Source organism: Hyla sarda, chromosome 1, assembly GCF_029499605.1.
Source record: "Hyla sarda isolate aHylSar1 chromosome 1, aHylSar1.hap1, whole genome shotgun sequence".
Lineage (NCBI taxonomy): Eukaryota > Metazoa > Chordata > Amphibia > Anura > Hylidae > Hyla > Hyla sarda.
This window is the reverse complement of record NC_079189.1, coordinates 387,585,175-387,605,279: the sequence shown is the minus strand read 5'-3', so window position 1 is coordinate 387,605,279 and position 20,105 is coordinate 387,585,175. Positions and strand designations below refer to the sequence as shown.

The 20,105-nt window shown below is 44.4% G+C and overlaps 1 protein-coding gene across 1 annotated transcript in view; it reads right to left on the bottom strand.

Moving 5' to 3' along the window:
- LOC130276223 (glutathione S-transferase theta-3-like) overlaps positions 1 to 20,105 on the bottom strand; it is a 214,210-nt gene that overhangs the window by 180,191 nt on the left and 13,914 nt on the right. The gene's annotated exons all lie outside the window — the stretch shown is intronic.

The following is a 20,105-nucleotide window of genomic DNA, read 5'->3' as shown; positions in this document are numbered from 1 at the left end:
TTTACTTTTAATACTGTTTATGGGATGTATCCCTTACTTATGGTGAGATGGCAGCTACCTCTGTCACCAATTTATGATATGAGGCTAATTGTTGCCTTCCTTTATCATTGTTGGTGAGAACAGTGGAGGTATGGCTATGACAGTCGTCCTTTGAGAGGGCTGTCACTCCTTCTCATAGATGTATAGAGGAAGGAAATATACCCTACCAAGAGTTACTTAGTTGTTAATGGTGTACCAGATGCTCATGTCTTTTTTGTGGGGGTCTCTCACACCCTCCTACATTATGCTTATGCTGTTAGTACTTTAAATAGCCTGGAACTGACATTCAGGAGGGACTTTCTGCCTAACAATGACGTTGTTGCTCAGTACAGGTTTATATAGCACGTCCACTTCTACCTGCTATGACACCACTTATTTTTTGCTTTTTCATTTATATTAGATATTCTTATAGAGTCCCTGTCTAAAAAGATGAACACTAGCACGCCCGACGTTTCGCCAGTGAACTGGCTTTGTCAAGGGCTATTCAGCTAGACTGCACAGGGTACAAGCTAGACTCAGACACAGTGTGAACACAGACAGAGCAGAATGAACAAACATAATCCTAAACCATTGCTAAAAACCCAGATAAAATTACAAGATAAATACAAGGTAAATGCTCAAGCAGACATAGTCAGAATATAGCACAAACAGATATAGTAGTATTGCACTCAATAACCAACACCAGAATGCAGGAGAACTCTGGCTAAATAACTCCACCCAAGTTCTCATTCGTTCAGAGAATTAAAGGGGTATTCCAGGAAATTTATTTTACTTGACTATGCTACAAGGGCTGTAAAGTTAGTGTAGTTCATAATATGCGGTTGCGTTTTTTTCTATATTGGCAAGACAATAATATCACTATTCCACAGGGTGAGAGAGCACCTCCGCTCCTTTAAAACGGGTATAGGAGCCCCAAGGTTTATAAAACATATGAGAGATGTTCATGGGGGCCAGCCCGAAGTTTGCAGCCCTAGAAAGTTTAGATAAAACAAAAAGGTTTGGAGATAAGGATAACCAACTCAAGCGAAAAGAGGTGTATTGGATCGCATATTTAAACGCAACAGGCCCGCTAGGTCTTAATGACTGAAATGAGATGGGTGCGTTTTTTGCTATAATTTACTGCTTTTATATTGCGGTCCAATAATACCTCGAATAGCATGCCATGATTCTTGCAGGAGGTATAGTTCTTATTGTGAAAAAAGCGCATTTCCTTCGTGAGAAGTTGACATTTTTAACAGTTTTCTATGTTTAAAGGAATGTATGTTTACCTTTTACCTGGGATACCCTTCCGGTGGGGTCCTTTTTAAGCACACCTTTCTACCTATGACGTCAGTAAAGGGCCTTATGAAGCGCTTGTAGCGCGAGACGGGTCCGTAGCTATGTTTGACCTCTTCCGCGACACCCCCTGCACCTTGTCCAAGTGACATGAAATAAAGAATATTGAAGAAGCAACATAAGTGGTGAGTGGGCTAGAGTTATTTTCTCCTGCTTGGATTTGGCATTGCACTTATAGCTCTCATGCAAGCTTTGCACCACCACTGTGTCTATATCTACCTGGATGCTGCTACATTGTGATTATTAGGAAGTCCGCAGGTGTGTGAAGTTGCAGTGCCAGACTATCTGTTTCTACCTTGCATTTGTTCATAATACAGTGTCTGTACCTATGTGTGCCTGTCTGCTTCAATGGGTGGAGCGATCGCTTGGTGGGAGAGTGATCAATCTGCAACTAATGCAACAGCTGTAGGCATCCTGATTGAAAACCACAGGTCTTTTGATGGATGCAGCTCATTTATGTTTCAATGGGTGGGGTGGCTGATGTGTGGGAGGGAGGAAAATGGAATTGTGGGATTTGTAGTCAAAAAAAGAAAAGTCAAACAGGAAATACCAGTTCTCAAAAAGCTAGCCACAGTATTATGGTAATCTCACAACATAGCCATTTAGTCCCAAGACAAGCACAGATCCTTCCTAAGCATGTCCATTACTGTCTGCCAGGTACGTACTAAAATAACCTTATGGTGGATAACCCCTTTAACTATTCCCTATTCAGGTGGAATAGCAAACTACTCTGAACAAACTAGTGTGTGAATACACACCTAAACAGAAAAATACAAAAACAAATAAATGGACATTACAAACTGTTTGAACTTGTTATCAGTATAAAAGACAGCTGTCCACAACCACAAACAGTCACACTCCAAACTCCACTATGGCCAAGACCAGAGAGCTGTCGAAGGACACTAGAAACAAAATTGTAGACCTGCACCAGGCTGGGAAGACTGAATCTGCAATAGGCAAGCAGCTTGGTGTGAAGAACTCAACTGTAGGAGCAATTATTAGAAAATGGAAGACAAACAAGACCACTGATATTCTCCCTTGATGTGGGATTCCACACAAGATCGCACCCGGTGGTGTCAAAATGATCACAAGAATGGTGAGCAAAAATCCCCAAACCACATGGAAGGAACTAGTGAATAACCTGCAGAGAGCTGGGACCAAAGTAACAAAGGCTACCATCAGTAACACTATGCCGCCAGGGACTCAAATCATGCAGTGCCAGACATGTCCCCCTGCTTAAGCCAGTACATGTCTGGGCCTGTCTGAAGTTTGCTAGAGAGTATTTGAATGATCCAGAAGAGGATTGGGAGAATGTCATATGGGAAGATGAAACCAAAGTAGATCTTTTTGGTAAAAACTCAACTTGTCGTGTTTGGAGGAGAAAGATACAATACAGGAATGTGGGTGCACTACTGTGGTAGATGTATACAATGACATTGGCTATCCCTCAATGTTAAAATTGAGACATTCGCCAGTATATCCTTATATGAAGAACATACCAGAGCCCGCACACCAAAGCCAAGGTTTCTCAAATGGCACGGGACCTAACGCTAAACCTACCTGTGCGTGATAAGCAAAACAGGGGCCAATGGGCAATTATGGCAGCATTAGATCGACTCACAGCATCCTCCAAGGTACCCTCCAGCGTGGCTACAAGCACACACATATAATGGGAGGAGAAGGGCAGGCTGCAAGCCCCACCTAAGTTGGCTAATATAGGTGCATGGCCTCACAGGTACTACCCTAATGCTGCCTGGAAGATATTCAAAGCGCATTACATATGGAGTTTACACACCTCCAAGTATAAAATTTAAGGGACCAGGACAACTGATCAGTGTAAAGGAAAGAATAAATGGGGCCATGTATTGTGAAATTTTGAGTGAAAACCTCCTTCTATCAGCAAGGGCATTGAATATTAAAATGTGGCTGGGTCTTTCATCATGACAATGATCCCAAACACACCGCCAGGGCAACGATGGAGTGGCTTTGTAAGAAGCATTTCAAGTTCCTGGAGTGGCCTAGCCAGTCTCCTGATCTCAACCCCATAGAAAATTTTTGGAGGGAGTTGAAAGTCTGTGTTGCCCAGCAACAGCCCTAAAACATCACTGCTCTAGAGGAGATCTGCATGGAGGAATGGGCCAAAATGTCAGCAACAGTGTGTGAAAACCTTGTGAAGACTTACAGAAAATGTTTGACCTCTGTCATTGCCGGCAAAGGGTATATAACAAAATATTGAGATGAACGTTTGTTATTGACCAAATACTTATTTTCCACCATAATTTGCAAATAAATTCTTTAAAAATCAGAGAAAGTGATTTTTTCTCAAAGTCAAATGTTTCTGACAAAGGGATTTTATGTTTTTTTTCTCATTATGTCTCTCATAGTTGAGGTATACCTATGATGAAAATGACAGGCCTCTCTCATTTTATTAAGTAGGAGAACTTGCACAATTGGTGGCTGACTAAATACTTTTTTGCCCCACTGTATATCACAGTGAATGCAGAGAATACAAAACATAGTAAGAGAAGAGTTAGACAGAAACTTTTAACCCCTTAAGAATGAAGCCTATTTTGGCCTCAATGATTGGGCCAATTTTCATTTTTGCATTTTCGTTTTTTTTCCTCTCTTTTATTCCCTTAGGGACCAAGCCCATTTTGACCTTAACCCCTTAAGGACGATGGATGTACTCCTACGACCCCGTTTCCGAGTCCTTAAGGACCGAGGACGTAGGAGTACGTCCTGTCCATTCCCGGCCCCCCGCCGCTAGCCGGAAAGGAGCCGGTGCCCGATGCCTGCTGAAATGGTTCAGCAGACATCGCGGCATATCACACAGGGGGGTCATGATGACCCCCCATTTCGCCGATGGCCGCAGATTGCTGGACAATTCAGCCCAGCGATCTGCGGCGATTCCGGGTCAATCGGGTCTCCAGTGACAGCCATAGCCAGCAGGGGTGAGGTGGCACTGGTGCCACCTCACGATCGCCCTGATTTGTTGGCCGACCAATCAGGGCACCTGCTGCGGGTGTCACTCCCGCTCCGCCCCTCTTCTGGAGGACGTGAGCGGGTGCGGGAAGAAGACCCCGGGAGCTGGTGACCCCGATCCCCGGCGTCAATGTTGGGATCTGGGCCCCAGGAGCAGCGGCGGCGGCGAGGGACTGACCTGTGTCCCAGAGCAGCAGTAGGAGGTGAGTGACAGCCTCCTGCTGTTGCTTAGCAACAGCTCCTAGCATGCAAAAAGGGCATGCTGGGAGCTGTAGTTATGCAACAGCAGGAGGCAGACCACCACAATTCCCAGCATTCCATTATGGGCATGCTGGGACTTATAGTTTTGCAACAGCTGGAGGCACATCCTCAATAAAAATGAAAAACGTCTGGTACGCCACTGTTTCCAAAACGGAGCCTCCAGCTGTTGCAAAACAACTACTCCCAGTATTGCCAGATAGTCACTGACTGTCCAGGCATGCTGGGAGTTTTACAACAGCTGGAGGCACCCTGTTTGGGAATCACTGGCGTAGAATACCCCTATGTCCACCCCTATGCAAGTCCCTAATTTAGGCCTCAAATGCGCATGGCGCTCTCACTTTGGAGCCCTGTCGTATTTCAAGGCAACAGTTTAGGGCCACAATTGGGCTTCAAATTTTGGGGGGTATTTTCTGCTATTACCCTTTTTAAAAATGTAAAAATTTTGGGAAACCAAGCATTTTAGGGAAAAAAAAAATTTTTTTTTACATATGCAAAAGTCGTGAAACACCTGTAGGGTATTAAGGTTCACATTACCCCTTGTTACGTTCCCCGAGGGGTCTAGTTTCCAAAATGGTATGCCATGTGTTTTTTTTTTTGCTGTTCTGGTACCATAGGGGCTTCCTAAAGGTGACATGCCCCCCAAAAACCCTTTGTCGCTCATTCCCTTCTGAGCCCTCTACTGCGCCCACTGAACAATTAACATAGACATATGAAGTATGTCCTTACTCAAGAGAAATTGGGTTTCAAATACAAGTAAACATTTTCTCCTTTTAACCCCTTGCAAAAATTCTAAAATTGGGTCTACAAGAACATGAAGTGTAAAAAATGAAGATTTTGAATTTTCTCCTTCACTTTGCTGCTATTCCTGTGAAACACCTAAAGGGTTAAAACACTTACTGAATGTCATTTTGAATACTTTGGGGGTGCAGTTTTTTTAATGGGGTCATTTGTGGGGTATTTCTAATATGAAGACCCTTCAAATCCACTTCAAAACTGAACTGGCCCCTGAAAAATGGTGAGTTTGAAACTTTTGTGAAAAATTTCTAAATTGCTGCTGAACTTTGAAGCCCTCTGGTGTCTTCCAAAAGTAAAAACTTATACATTTTATGATGCATACATAAAGTAGACATATTGTTTATGTGAAACAAAAAAAATTCTTTTAAATATCCATTTTCCTTACAAGCAGAGTGCTTCAAAGTTGGAAAAATGCTAAATTTTCATTTTTTTCATCAAATTTGGGGATTTTTCACCAAGAAAGGATGCAAGTTAGCATAAAATTTTTACCACTATGTTAAAGTAGAATATGTCACGAAAAATCAATCTCGGAATCAGAATGATAACTAAAAGCATTCAAGAGTTATTAATGTTTAAAGTGACAGTGGTCAGATTTGCAAAAAACACTCTGGTCCTTAAGGTGTAAAATGGCCTTGTCCTTAAGGGGTTAAGGACCAGGGCAATTTTATTTTTTTGTTTTCTTTTTTTTTCTCCTCGCCTTCTAAAATCCCTAACTCTTTTTATATTTTCATCCACAGACCCATATAAGGGCTTGTTTTTTTGTGTGACCAATGGTACTTTGTAATGACACCTCTCATTTTACCATAAAATGTACGGCAAACCCCCAAAAAAATGTTTAAGCGAGGAAATTTAAATGGGCACTGTCAGATACAAAAACTTTTGATATGTTGTAAAGCATGTAAAACCAATAGGTTTTACAATTGCTTTCATTAGAAAATTTACAGTATTTCATACTGAAAAAGCCAATCAAACAACTGCCCCCCCTGCCTGCTTGGACACATACTAGTCCTGCTGTGTGCATGCATCATGGACACACTTCCTTGATTGACAGCTGTCAGCGCAGGGCTCACAGCTAAAGGAAAAATCCTCCCACTGTCAGCTTGTGTCCCGCTACTGTCAGTGAGGACAAGCTGGGAGTTGTAGTTTTGCTAATGCTAGGGGAGATGTGAGCAGACAGCATATTGAGGGAGGGGGCGGAGACCTGCACAGTGAGGCCACGCCCCTTCCCTTTGAGAGGAATTAAGACTAGTGAGCTAAATTAAAAGTGTAATAAAAAAATAAAGGTGCTAGACACATAAAAATAAGATGTACATGGTCAGGATTAGGTACTGAGTGATATATAAAATAAAATTTTTGTTGGATCTGACGGGTACGCTTTAATGAAAACCACAATTTAGCAAATTTTGCAGGGTTTCGTTTTCACACTGTTCACGTTATGGTAAAAATTACATATTTTGTTTAATTCTGTGAGTTAATATGATTAAAATGATACCATAATTACATACTTAAAAAAAAAAAAGAAACTTTTTTTTCAAAATTAGTTTGTTTAAAATCTTCCTATTTTGACCACCTATAACTTTTTCATTTTTCCGTATACGGGGCTGTATGAAGGCAAATTTTTCACACAATGACCTGTAGTTTTTTTTAGTACCACTTTTGTGTATATGTGACTTTTTGATCACTTTTTATGAATTTTTTGTGAATGTAATGTGACTAAAGAGCAGCAATTTTGTACATTTTTATGCATAGGCATAGCACTGATTAGAGATGAACGAACTTTTCAAAAAATCGATTTGGCCGATTCGCCGAATTTTACCGAAAAGTTTGTTTCGATCCGAATTTGTTTGCAGCAAATCAATATTAAAAAGGCTATTTCTAGCCTACATACAGCCTCTATAGGGGTATAGAACACTTTGCTGTGTCCTAAAACGCATATGGAGTGTGCTGAGGTAGTGAAATAATACTGTTATTCAGAATAGCATGCAGATTACCGGCATCGCTGTTAGAATCACTGCCGCACAGCAGCACAATGACAGAGCCTGGTGGTGGCATCAGTGTCAGGAGACCATATAGTGACTGAATGACATAGTGCGGAGGTGTTGGCAGCATGAGGACACCATATAGTGGCTGAATGGCACAGCGCGGATGTGTTGGCAGCATGAGGACACCATATAGTGGCTGAATGGCACAGCGTGGAGGTGTTGGCAGCATGAGGACACCATATAGTGGCTGAATAGCACAGCCTGGAGGTGTTGGCAGCACTAGTACACTACACACCAGGGCTTCACAATCCCCCCCCCCCCCCAAAAAAAAAAAAAAAAAAACACAATATAGGACATTTTTGACAAAGATTTCTCATAGGTAGCACCCGCTTTCCAAAAATGAGAAATTTCCAGACCCAGGCCCCACCTCTGCGGCATCAGGAACCCATATATTGCCTGAAGGACACAGCCTGGAGTTGGCTGATGCACCAGTACACACCCGGGCTTCACAATCCCCTCCAAAACACAACAAAATTTACAAATTTTTTTAAAGAAACAAGCGCATATCCAACAGTTCACAAGACTCTACAATGCAGGATGGTGGACCACCCAAAGACATTGTTCTCAAAAATAATAAACCACACAATGTTTGAAATTTTTTTATAAAATCTAATTCAATATGTGTGTAAGCGCATCTGTCTCCAAAAGATCAGATCACCAAAGGACTTTTTTCACCCAAAATGATGAAGCAGAGTTAATCCCTGTCCGTATTTTTTTATTTAATTTTCATAAAAAAATCACACCCAACAAGAGTTCAGTTGTGTAACGATTAGCATTCTGGAAAATTCTACTTTATTACCGATAAAATTATCAGTAAATAAAAAAAAAAACACTACCCAAGAATGTTTAACCCCTTAAGGACCGGAGGTTTTTCCGTTTTTGCATTTTCGTTTTTTGCTCCTTGCCTTTAAAAAATCATAACTCTTTCAAATTTACACCTAAAAATCCATATGATGGCTTATTTTTTGCGCCACAAATTCTACTTTGTAATGACGTCAGTCATTTTGCCCAAAAATCTATGGTGAAGCGGGAAAAAAAATCATTGTGCGACAAAATTGAAAAAAAAAACGCTGTTTTGTAACTTTTGGGGGCTTCCGTTTCTACGTAGTACATTTTTCGGTAAAAATGACACCTGATATGTATTCTGTAGGTCCATACGATTAAAATGATACCCTACTTATATAGGTTTGATTTTGTCGGACTTCTGGAAAAAATCATAACTACATGCAGGAAAATTAATACGTTTAAAATTGTCATCTTCTGACCCCTATAACTTTTTTATTTTTCCGTGTATGGGGCGGTATGAGGGCTCATTTTTTGCGCCGTGATCTGAAGTTTTTAACAGTACCATTTTTGCATTGATAGGACTTATTAAATGATATAAAAAGTGACCAAAAATGCACTATTTTGGACTTTGGAATTTTTTTGCGTGCACGCCATTGACCGAGCGGTTTAATTAATGATATATTTTTGTAATTCGGACATTTCCGCACGCGGTGATACCACATATGTTTATTTTAATTTTTATTTACACTGTGTTTTTTTTTTATTGGAAAAGGGGGGTGATTCAAACTTTTAATAGGGGAGGAGTTAAATGATCTTTATTCACTTTTTTTTTTCACTTTTTTTGTGCAGTGTTATAGGTCCCATAGGGACCTATAACACTGCAAACACTGATCTTCTATGTTGATCACTGGTTTCTCATAAGAAACCAGTGATCAACGATTCTGCCGGATGACTGCTCATGCCTGGATCTCAGGCACTGAGCAGTCATTCGGCGATCGGACAGCGAGGAGGCAGGTAGGGGCCCTCCCGCTGTCCTGTCAGCTGTTCGGGATGCCGCGATTAGCCGCGGCTATCCCGAACAGCCCGACTGAGCTAGCCGGGAACTTTCACTTTCACTTTTAGCCGCGCGGCTCAGCTTTGAGCGCGCGGCTAAAGGGTTAATAGCGCGCGGCGCCGTGATCGGCGCTGCGCGCTATTAGAGGCGGGTCCCGGCTTCACTATGACGCCGGGCCCGCCATGATATGAGGCGGGGTTACTGTGTAACCCCGCGTTATATCAGAAGAGCAGGACCAAGGACGTACCGGTACGTCCTTGGTCCTTAAGGGGTTAATTACCCCATACATTACACCAGGAGCAGTCAGGAGTAGGCCTCAGCAGTACCCAAGAGGCTTTAATAACCCCCTACCTTTGCACGATCAATTGCGAGATCGAGCAATACCAGGTGTGTTATACCCTCAGATTTCCGGGGCCGCAGCCGCGCTCCACTGAACGGATTGGCGTGTCTCTATCTTTCAAGGACAGGTGCGTGTTGCACGCTGAAACCAGTTTGTGATAGGGATCTGGGATTGCAATTATTTAACCTTAAAACGAGGAATTACCAGTAAGTGAGGGTCATAAGCTGGCGTTGATTAAGTCCCTGCCCTTTGTACACACCGCCCGTCGCTATAAGCGATTGGATTAGTTAGTGAGTTGGTTAGTGAGGTCCTCGGATCGGCCCAAGCGGGGAAGGAGAAGGCCCTGGCAAAGAATTTAACGATCATTGTTGAAATATGCATTGAGCATGTATTTAGCTACTGCTAAACATCCAAAAATGTAAGGCCCAAGGCCAGAGGCACCAGGGAGGCAAGTAGTTCCTGAAAGACACAGAATGAGTCTGGATCAAGCATTTGCAGTACCGAAGAAGTTTTCATAACCCCTTACATTTAAAGATCAATGTTTACATTTGCATTAAGCATGTATTTAGCTACTGCTAAACTTCAAAAAATTATAGGCCCAAGGCCTGAGGCACCAGGGAGGCAAGTAGTTTGTGAAAGACACAGAATGAGTCTGGAGCAGTCATTCACAGTACCCAAGAGGATTTCATAACCCCTTACATTTAAAGATCAATGTTGACATTTGCATTAAGCATTTATTTAGCTACTGTTAAACTTCAAAAAATTATAGGCCCAAGGCCAGAAGCATCAGTTTTCCCCAGATTAGGCAGCATAGATGTCACCCAGATTAGGCAGCATACATGTCCCCCAGATTAGGAGCATAGTTGTCCCCCAGATAAAAAGCATAGTTGTCCCCCAGATTAGGCAGCATAGATGTCCCCCAGATTAGAAGCATACTTGTCCCCCAGAGTAGGCAGCATAGATATCCCCCCGGATTAGGAGCATACTTTTCCCCCAGATTAGGCAGCATAGATGTCCCCCAGATTAGGAGCATACTTGTCCCCCAGAGTAGGCAGCATGGATGTCCCCCAGATTAGGAGCATACTTGTCCCCCAGATTAGGCAGCATAGATGTCCACCAGATTAGGATCTTAGTTGTCCCCCAGATTAGGAGCATAGTTGTCCCCCAGATAAGGAGCATAGTTGTCCCCCAGATTAGGCAGCATAGATGTCATCCAGATTAGGCACCATAGATGTCCCCCAGATTAGGCAGCATAGATGTCCCCCAGATTAGGAGCATAGTTGTGCCCCAGATTAGGCAGCATATTTGTCCCCTAATCAGCGAGGGCCGGTCAGAGCCAATCAAAGGGCCGAATGTGGCAAGCGGGCGGTACAATGCCCAGATCTGCCCCAGAGGGTTTCATAACCAACCACAATAGAGAACATTTTGTTGTAGGAGCATGGTCAATCTACTCAGACTGTCATTGGTGGCTGGAAATCCTGGCTGATCCATCCCTGATTCATCTTGAAAAACGTCAGTCTCTCCACATTTTTAGTGGACAGATGAGTTCGCCTTGGGGTGACTATGGCCACGGCCGCACTAAACACCCGCTCTGATGGCACACTACTGGCAGGGAAGGACAGCTTTTCCAGGGCAAACTCCGCTAGTTGCGGCCATAAATCGAGTTTGGCTGCCCAGAAGTCCAGCGGATCTTCAATGGTTGTTGGCAGGGTCATGTCGAGGTAAGCCATCACCTGCTGGTTCAGGTCCTGCTCCATGTCCACCTGCTGCTGATGAGTAGCTTCACTATGCGGCTGAAGGAAGCTATTCATCAGCGGCTGTAGACTCAGGCTGCTGCTGATTGAGCCGGTACTGCTCCTGCCACCCCTCCCCTCCCCAGCAGCCGTGGCAGTGGAAGGTGAGCTCAGAGGGCCCGCCGAGTCAGACCTGCGAGTGGATGAACCATGTGGCCGATAGGCATCGGCCAACCGACTACGTAGAAGCTCCCTGAAGTAGGTCAGTTTGTCTTCCCTCTCACTGAGTGTGGGTGGGACTACCTGCCTCCATCTCCACTGCATACTGCCACGGTGTGTCTGGGTCCTCTGGCTCGCCTTCCTCGTAATAACCGTCCAGCTCCTCTGGCTGCTCCTGCTCCTCCTCTCCTGTCCAATGACCAGAAACACCGGCCATCTCATCCACCGTAAACTGTGCTCCGCTCTGCCCCTCATCATCCTCCTCCAGTTCATCCCCCACAGGACTCATGTAGCCTTCTGATGTAGGCGCAACATCTCCATTGCTGTGACCAGCCATGTTTTCAATCATTTTTTGGAGTAAATGTAGGAGTGGAATTACATGGTTCATGGCATAATTCGAGCGACTAACAAAAAATGTGGCTTCCTCAAAGGGCCTCAGCAAATGGCAGGTGTCACGTATGAGCTGCCACTTGTTCACATTGAAGTTACACAGGGGAGTACTCCTATCTGCTTGTATCATCAAAATATCTGTGATGGCTTTTCTTTGTTTGCATAGTTTGTCCATCATATGGAGGGTGGAATTCCAACGTGTGGCAACGTCACAAATGATACTATGTTGTGGGATACCGTTCTGACGCTGCAGCTCAAGCAAAGTGTGCTTCGCGGTGTACGAGTGGCTGAAGTGCATGCACAGTTTCCTTGCCATTGTCAGGACATCTTGCAAATGGGGTGAAGACTTGATGAACTTCTTGACAACTAGATTCAACACATGTGCCATGCAGGGAGAATGGTTCACACTTCCTTGTCGCAGCGTGGCCACAATGTTCTTCCCATTGTCGGTCACCATGGTTCCCATTTCCAGATTTCGTGGAGTAAACCATACTCGGATTTCTTCCCTAATGAACTTCAGCAGTTCCTCCCCTGTGTGACTCCGTTCACCAAGGCAAACCATTGGAAGGACGGCTTGACACCGCTGTGCCCTACACACGTGGTACGATGAAGGGCCACCGAGTTTTGGACGTGCAGTGGAGGCCGAGGACACGGGGGAGGAGGAGGAGGAGGCGCAAACTGTAAAAGGACCAACTGCCTGGGAGCGAGAGCGTGGAGGAGGAAGCGGTGTGACCTTTCCAAGTTGCTGTTGTGGCTGTGCAGGAACAACATTTACCCAGTGGGCCGTAAAAGACATGTATTGTCCCTGCCCGTAGTTACAGCTCCACACGTCGGCGCTGCCGTGCACTTTTGAACATACCGACAGGCTCAAGGACTGGCCCACCTTCTCTTGTACAAACTTATGCAGGGCTGGTACTACCTTCTTCGCAAAGAAACGACGGCTTGGGACTCTCCACCTCGGCTCGGCACAAGCCATCAATTCCCTGAAAGCTGAAGAGTCCACCAGTTGGAAAGGGAGGGACTGCAACACCAGCAACTTGGACAGGAGCACATTCAACTTCTGTGCCGTTGGATGAGTGGGCGCATACTGTTGTCTCTTGGACATGGCTTCGCCGATCGATTGTTTGCGGAATGGCTGACTACGAGCGGAAGAAGCAGGAGCGCAAGAAGGAGGGTTTGACACAATGCTCCCTTCGGCTGAGGTGGTGGAGCCTTGGCTGGATGACGGAGGGAGCGGATGGCCCCTGGGTGATGCGGCAGGCTGGATCACTAAATCAGAGCCACGGTTATCCCAGGCCACTTTATGGTGGCGAATCATGTGTTGATGCAGGGCCGTGGTGCCAAGATTGGGACCCTGGCCACGCTTCACTTTCTGCCGACAGATTTTGCATGTGACTACGCTAAGGTCCTCCGGATTCTTTATGAAGAACAACCACACCGCAGAGTAGCTGATTTTCCCACCTGCAGTCCGCACTATTTCACTGCTATTGGCGCCGTCTCCAGGAACCCCTGTTCCACTACCTCCCTGAATGGTAGCTTGCTGCGAAGCAGGTGGTCTCCCCCTGGCACGTTTGGCTCCTGAATTTCCACTACTGCCACCACCACGCGGATTGCCAACCGAGCTACCGCCTTGCTGCCTCATAGACAAAGAGCAAATCTCTTCTCCTGATGATGATGAAGCCCCGGCTTCTGCACCCGGCTCCCAATTGCGATCGGCTTCATCATCATCAAAAGATGTGTGCACGTCACTGATGTCCTCCTCGTGTTCCACAACAGTGTCTGCCTCAGGACCCTGAACAATTGAAACACTGCCTCCCACGTCACTCTCCGCATCACTACTTGCCCGCCTTGCGGAGCAAGTGACGCATGTCTCCTCACATTCTTGGCTGCCCATTAGCTGCTGACTGTTCTCTATTGGATCGTCCTCAGTAAATAGTGGAGCTGAACACAAAGGATGAGATACTTCTTTGGGAGAGGGAACAGTATAGGACAAAGGCAATGGGATCACGGGGACTGCTCCCGGGCCATGCCAACTGAGGGTTGTGTCTGAGGAATCCACCGACTCTTGACTGGGGTTGTCACATGTCGCTTGTGATGATGGGGATGAGTGTGCAAACCAATTGACGAGGAGAGATGGGTCGACGACACGACCGCTGGGTGTTAACGGGAGCTCAGGCCTATTGAATAGCACTGAATTTAGCACAGAGACAGAATAACAGGTTGTAAATAGTACACTACTTGGTTCTATGTATGCCCTTTGCAATGATGAGCGCACTGTTAAGCGTATTTATACGCAGAAAAAAACTCTTTTTTTTGTTGTATACACCAGCCGGTGTATACTAATGTGTGGAATAGCACTGAATTTAGCACCAAGACAGAAATACAGGTACTAAATAGTACACTACTTGGTTGTATGTATGCCCTTTGCAATGATGAGCGCACTGTTAAGCGTATTTGTACACAGGAAAAACTATTTTTTTTCTTTAATACACTGGCAGGTGTATAACGTGTGGTATAACACTGAATTTAGCACAGAGACAGAAAAAAAGGTAGTATATGGTACGCTATTTGCTTGTATGTAGGCCCTTTGCAATGATAAGGCCACTGTTAAGCGTATTTGTATGCAGGAAAAACTTTTATTTTCTTTAGTACACCAGCAGGTTTATAACATGTGGTATAACACTGAATTTAGCACAGAGACAGAAAAAAAGGTAGTATATGGTATGCTATTTGCTTGTATGTAGGCCCTTTGCAATCATAAGGCCACTGTGAAGCGTTTTTGTACGCAGGAAAAACTTTTTTTTCTCTTTATTACACCGGCAGGTGTATAGCGTGTGATATAACACTGAATTTAGCACAGAGACAGAAAAAAAGGTAGTATATGGCAGGCTATTTGCTTCTATGTAGGGCCTTTGCAATGATAAGGCCACTGTTAAGCGTATTTGTACGCAGGAAAAACTTTTTTATATAATCGGCAGCCATATTCCGGCTCGTCACTTCATTCTATCACTGCAGAGAGATAGGACAGTGCTGTGTGTTACACAGACAAGTTTTTTACAGCAGTGTTTCACCTCATAGTCACGTCAGCGTTCTGGTGGACAGAGAGCAGTGCATTTTTCACAGAAACTAATTTTTACTGGAGCCATTAACCTCCCAGTCACTATCTACAGCAGTGTATTACAGAGAGGGGCAGAGAGCTGTGTGTTGCCTCAGACATTTGAACAAGCTGGCTGAGAAACAGAGAATGAAGGAATAATTTTTCTGTGCAATTCTGTGTCTTTGTTTATACTAGTCTGTAGACGGTATAATACCCAGCAGTCCATTTCTAATAGTCTTTGAGAGAGTGAAATTTGTGTACTGCTGGTGCAAAAATATATTTTTAAGCATACTGTAGCGCATGTTTCGGCCCACATACCTACATTTAAGTAGTGTACTATGTTGTACCTGTTAATCTGTCAAGGGCCTAAATACTGTGAAAGGACAGACAAAAGTACTCACCGGCTAGTGTTGTATTCAAATACTTTTTAAAGCGTACTGTACCGCGCATTTTTTTGCCCCCACATAAGTGCATACCACATACCTACATTTAAAAAATGTACTATTTTGTACTTGTTAATCTGTCAAGAGCCTAGATACTGTGAAAGGCCAGGCAAAAGTAATCACTGGCTGGTGTTTTACTCCAATACATTATTAAAGCATACTGCAGCACATTTTTCTGCCCTCATAAGTGCATTCCACTTTTTTAAGTGTACTGTAGCGCATTTTCTGCCCTCTTTGTTCCACAACAAAATGTCTGCTGGATATACTAGTCTGTAGACGGTATAATACACACCTAGCAGTCCATTCCTAATAGTCTGTGAGAGAGTGCAATTTTGGGTTTAGTACACAGCGACTGTGTGCTGCAGCACTGTTGTGTACTGCTGGTGTTGTGCAAAAATATGTTTTTTAACCCCTTAAGGACCCAGCCATTTTACACCTTAGGACCCGGCCATTTTTTGAACATCTGACCACTGTCATTTTAAACATTAATAACTCTGGAATGCTTTTAATTATCATTCTGATTCCGATAATTTTTTTTCGGGACATATTCTACTTTAACATGGTGGTAAAATTTTGTGGTAACTTGCATCCTTTCTCGGCGAAAAATCCCAAAATTTGATGAAAATTTGTTCTAACTTTGAAGCTCTCTGCTTGTAAGGAAAATGGATATTCCAAATAAAAAAATTTTGATTCACATATACAATATGTCTACTTTATGTTTGCATCATAAAATTGACATGTTTTTACTTTTGGAAGACATCAGAGGGCTTCAAAGTTCAGCAGCAATTTTCCAATTTTTCACAAAATTTTCAAACTCACCATTTTTCAGGGACCAGTTCAGGTTTGAAGTGGATTTGAAGGGTCTTCATCTTAGAAATACCCCACAAATGACCCCATTATGAAAACTGCACCCCCCAAAGTATTCAAAATGACATTCATTCAGCATTTTAACCGTTTATGTGTTTCACAGGAATAGCAGCAAAGTGAAGGAGAAAATTAACAATCTTCATTTTTTACACTCACATGTTCTTGTAGATCCAATTTTTTTTATTTTTACAAGGGGTAATGGGAAAAAATTTATACTTGTAATTGTAGCCCAATTTCTCTCGAGTATACCTCATATGTCTATGTAAAGTGTTCGGCGGGCGCAGTAGAGGGCTCAGAAGCGAAGGAGCGACAAGGGGATTGTGGAGAGTTTTTCTGAAATGGTTTTTGGGGGGCATGTTGCATTTAGGAAGCCCCTATGGTGCCAGAACAGCAATAAAAACCACATGCCATACCATTTTGGAAACAATACCCCTCAGGGAACGTAACAAGGAATTAAGTGAACCTTAATAATAAATAAATATAAAAAATAATAAATATAAACATTTTTTTTATAAAATGTGTGTTTCCCCCCAAATTTCCCATTTTTGCAAGGGTTAATAGCAGAAAATACCCCCCAAAATTTGTAACTCCATCTCTTCTGAGTATGGAGGTACCCCATAAGTTGACCTGAAGTGCACTATGGGCGAACTACAATGCTTAGAAGAGAAGGCGTCAAATTTGGCTTTTTGAGAGCAAAGTTTGCTTGGGGGGCATGTTAAATTTAGGAAGCCCCTATGGTGCCAGGACAGCAAAAAAAAGAAAAACTGGGCATACCATTTTGGAAACTAGACGCCTTGAGGAAAGTAACAAGGAATTAAGTGAGCCTTAATACCCCACAGGGGTTTCACGACTTTTGCATATGTAAAGAAAAATATTTTTTTTTCACTAAAATGTGTTTCCCCCCAAATTTCACATTTTTGCAAGGGTTAATAGCAGAAAATACCCCCCAAAATGTGTAACCCCATCTCTGCTGAGTATGGAGGTACCCCATAAGTTGACATGAAGTGCACTATGGGCGAACTACAATGCTCAGAAGAGAAGGAGTAATATTTGGCTTTTTGAGAGCAAATTATGCTAGAGGGGCATCTCGCATTTAGGAAGCCCCTATGGTGCCAGGACAGCAAAAAAAAAAACACATAGCATACCATTTTGGAAACTAGACCCCTTGAGGAACGTAACAAGGAATTAAGTGAGCCTTAACACCCCACAGGGGTTTCACGACTTTTGCATATGTAAAAAAAAATTAAAAAAATGTCACTAAAATGTGTGTTTCCCCCCAAATTTCTAATTTTTGCAAGGGTTAATAGCAGAAAAGACCCCCCCATTAAATTTGTAACCCCATCTCTTCTGAGTATGGGGGTACCCCATAAGTGGATGTCAAGTGCACTGCAGGAGCGCCACAATGCTCAGAAGAGAAGGAGTCACATTTGAAAACTTTGCTGAAATTGTCACGATGCCGGCTGGCAGGAGGTGGATCCTCTGTGCCAGAGAGGGATTGGCGTGGACCGTGCTAGTGGACCGGTTCTAAGTCACTACTGGTTTTCACCAGAGCCCGCCGCAAAGCGGAATGGTCTTGCTGCGGTGGTAGTGACCAGGTCGTATCCACTAGCAACGGCTCAACCTCTCTGACTGCTGAAGATAGGCGCGGTACAAGGGAGTAGACAGAAGCAAGGTCGGACGTAGCAGAAGGTCGGGGCAGGCAGCAAGGATCGTAGTCAGGGGCAACGGCAGGAGGTCTGGAACACAGGCTAGGAACACACAAGGGAACGCTTTCACTAGGCACGAGGGCAACAAGATCCGGCAAGGGAGTGCAGGGGAAGTGAGGTATAAGTAGGGAGTGCACAGGTGGAAACTAATTAAGCTAATTGGGCCAGGCACCAATCATTGGTGCACTGGCCCTTTAAGTCTCAGGGAGCTGGCGCGCGCGCGCCCTAGAGAGCGGAGCCGCGCGCGCCAGCACATGACAGCAGGGGACGGGAACGGGTAAGTGACCTGGGATGCGATTCGCGAGCGGGCGCGTCCCGCTGTGCGAATCGCATCCCCGACGGCCATGACAGTGCAGCGCTCCCGGTCAGCGGGACCGACCGGGGCGCTGCGGAGAGAGAGACGCCGTACGCGCTCCGGGGAGGAGCGGGGACCCGGAGCGCTAGGCGTAACAGAAATGGGGGGGACATGTCGCATTTAGGAAGCCCCTATGGTGCCAGGACAGCAAAAAAACAAAACCACATGGCATACCATTTTGGAAAATAGACCCCTTGAGGAATGTAACAAGGGGTAAAGTAAGCCTTAATATCCCACAGGGGTTTCACGACTTTTGCATATGTAAAATAAAAATAAAAATTTTCACTAAAATGTGGGTTTTCCCCAAAAGGGTTAATAGCAGAAAAGACCCCCCAAAATTTGTAAATACATTTCTTTGGAATAAGGACATACCTTAATTTTTGATGATTTTTGCTCCGTGGGTACACACCAGGTCTTGGAGTGGGAGGTCAGTCAGGGGCCTTGAGCTTATTATAGCAGCCAGGATGTGGGACCCCCCCTCAAGGAGCATTAATGGGGGGAGCACTGAGCCCTAAAATAGGGGAACACTATGGGGGACAACAGGCCGTAACTAGGGTAGACAGGTGGGGTACTGAGGCCTGTAATATGGGGAAGAGTGGCCAGAAAACTATAAATCATAAAATAATAAAACAGGATATGTTCCCAGAATGATGACCCAGAGCATAGCTAAAACTAAAAAAAAAATATGCCCGCCCCAAACCCTATGCTCTGAATCATCATTCTGGCAATGTGATGTGTGTGGCCATCCCTAACCTGTTGCCTCAAATGCTCACCCGCTCAGGTGGACAGAGAGCGCTGCGCATTTGAGGCAACATAAAAAAGTCCCCGATGATAGTGACTCAGTGACCTATGACCCATTTTTGAAAAAACACCCCCAGAGGTCTCATCAAGTTTTTTTTGGGCAATTTAGTGATATATGGGGGTTATATTTTGGAATGTACTCTGGACTTGGTACATTGGTCAAATTTTGGAAAATTCTAATGAAAAGGGAAAATTTAGTCCTCCATGGAAGTGTGATACTCTCTGAAGCAGCCTATGCAGAGGCCTGGATTATCTGGGCAAGTGTCACATTGATACCTGGTGTCCTTCCGCATCCCCTTCCTGTAACACACTTTGCATTTTTTCTGGGATCGCCCCTTCTTTCCACTGTGGGGGACCTCACCTGGAAAGTGTTGGCCTGGGACGATCCTGGTGCCTATAACTCCAGACCGTTGGGAAGTCCGCCCTGATCTTTCCCGGTCAGCAAAGATCAGGAACCTTAGGACTTCTTTTTGGTACTGGAGGAATGTCCCTGTGTTGCCAGCGTACTGGGATAGTACAAAAGCGTTGTACATGGCAACTTGTACCAAGTAAACCTTTTTTGTACCATGCCCGTGTTTGCCGCATGGCGTTATATGGCTTAAGGACTTTATCTGAGAGATCAACTCCCCCCATATACCGATTGTAGTCCAGAATACAATCGGGCTTGAGGACCGGTCCCACGGTACCTCGCACAGGGACAGGGGTGCTGCCGTTCCCATGAATAGTGGTGAGCATAAGGACATCCCTCTTATCCTTATACTTTACCACCAACAGGTTATCATGGGTGAGGGCACGGGACTCACCCTTGGGGATAGGCGTATTAACAAAATTTAGAGGGAGGCCTCTCTGGTTCTTACGCA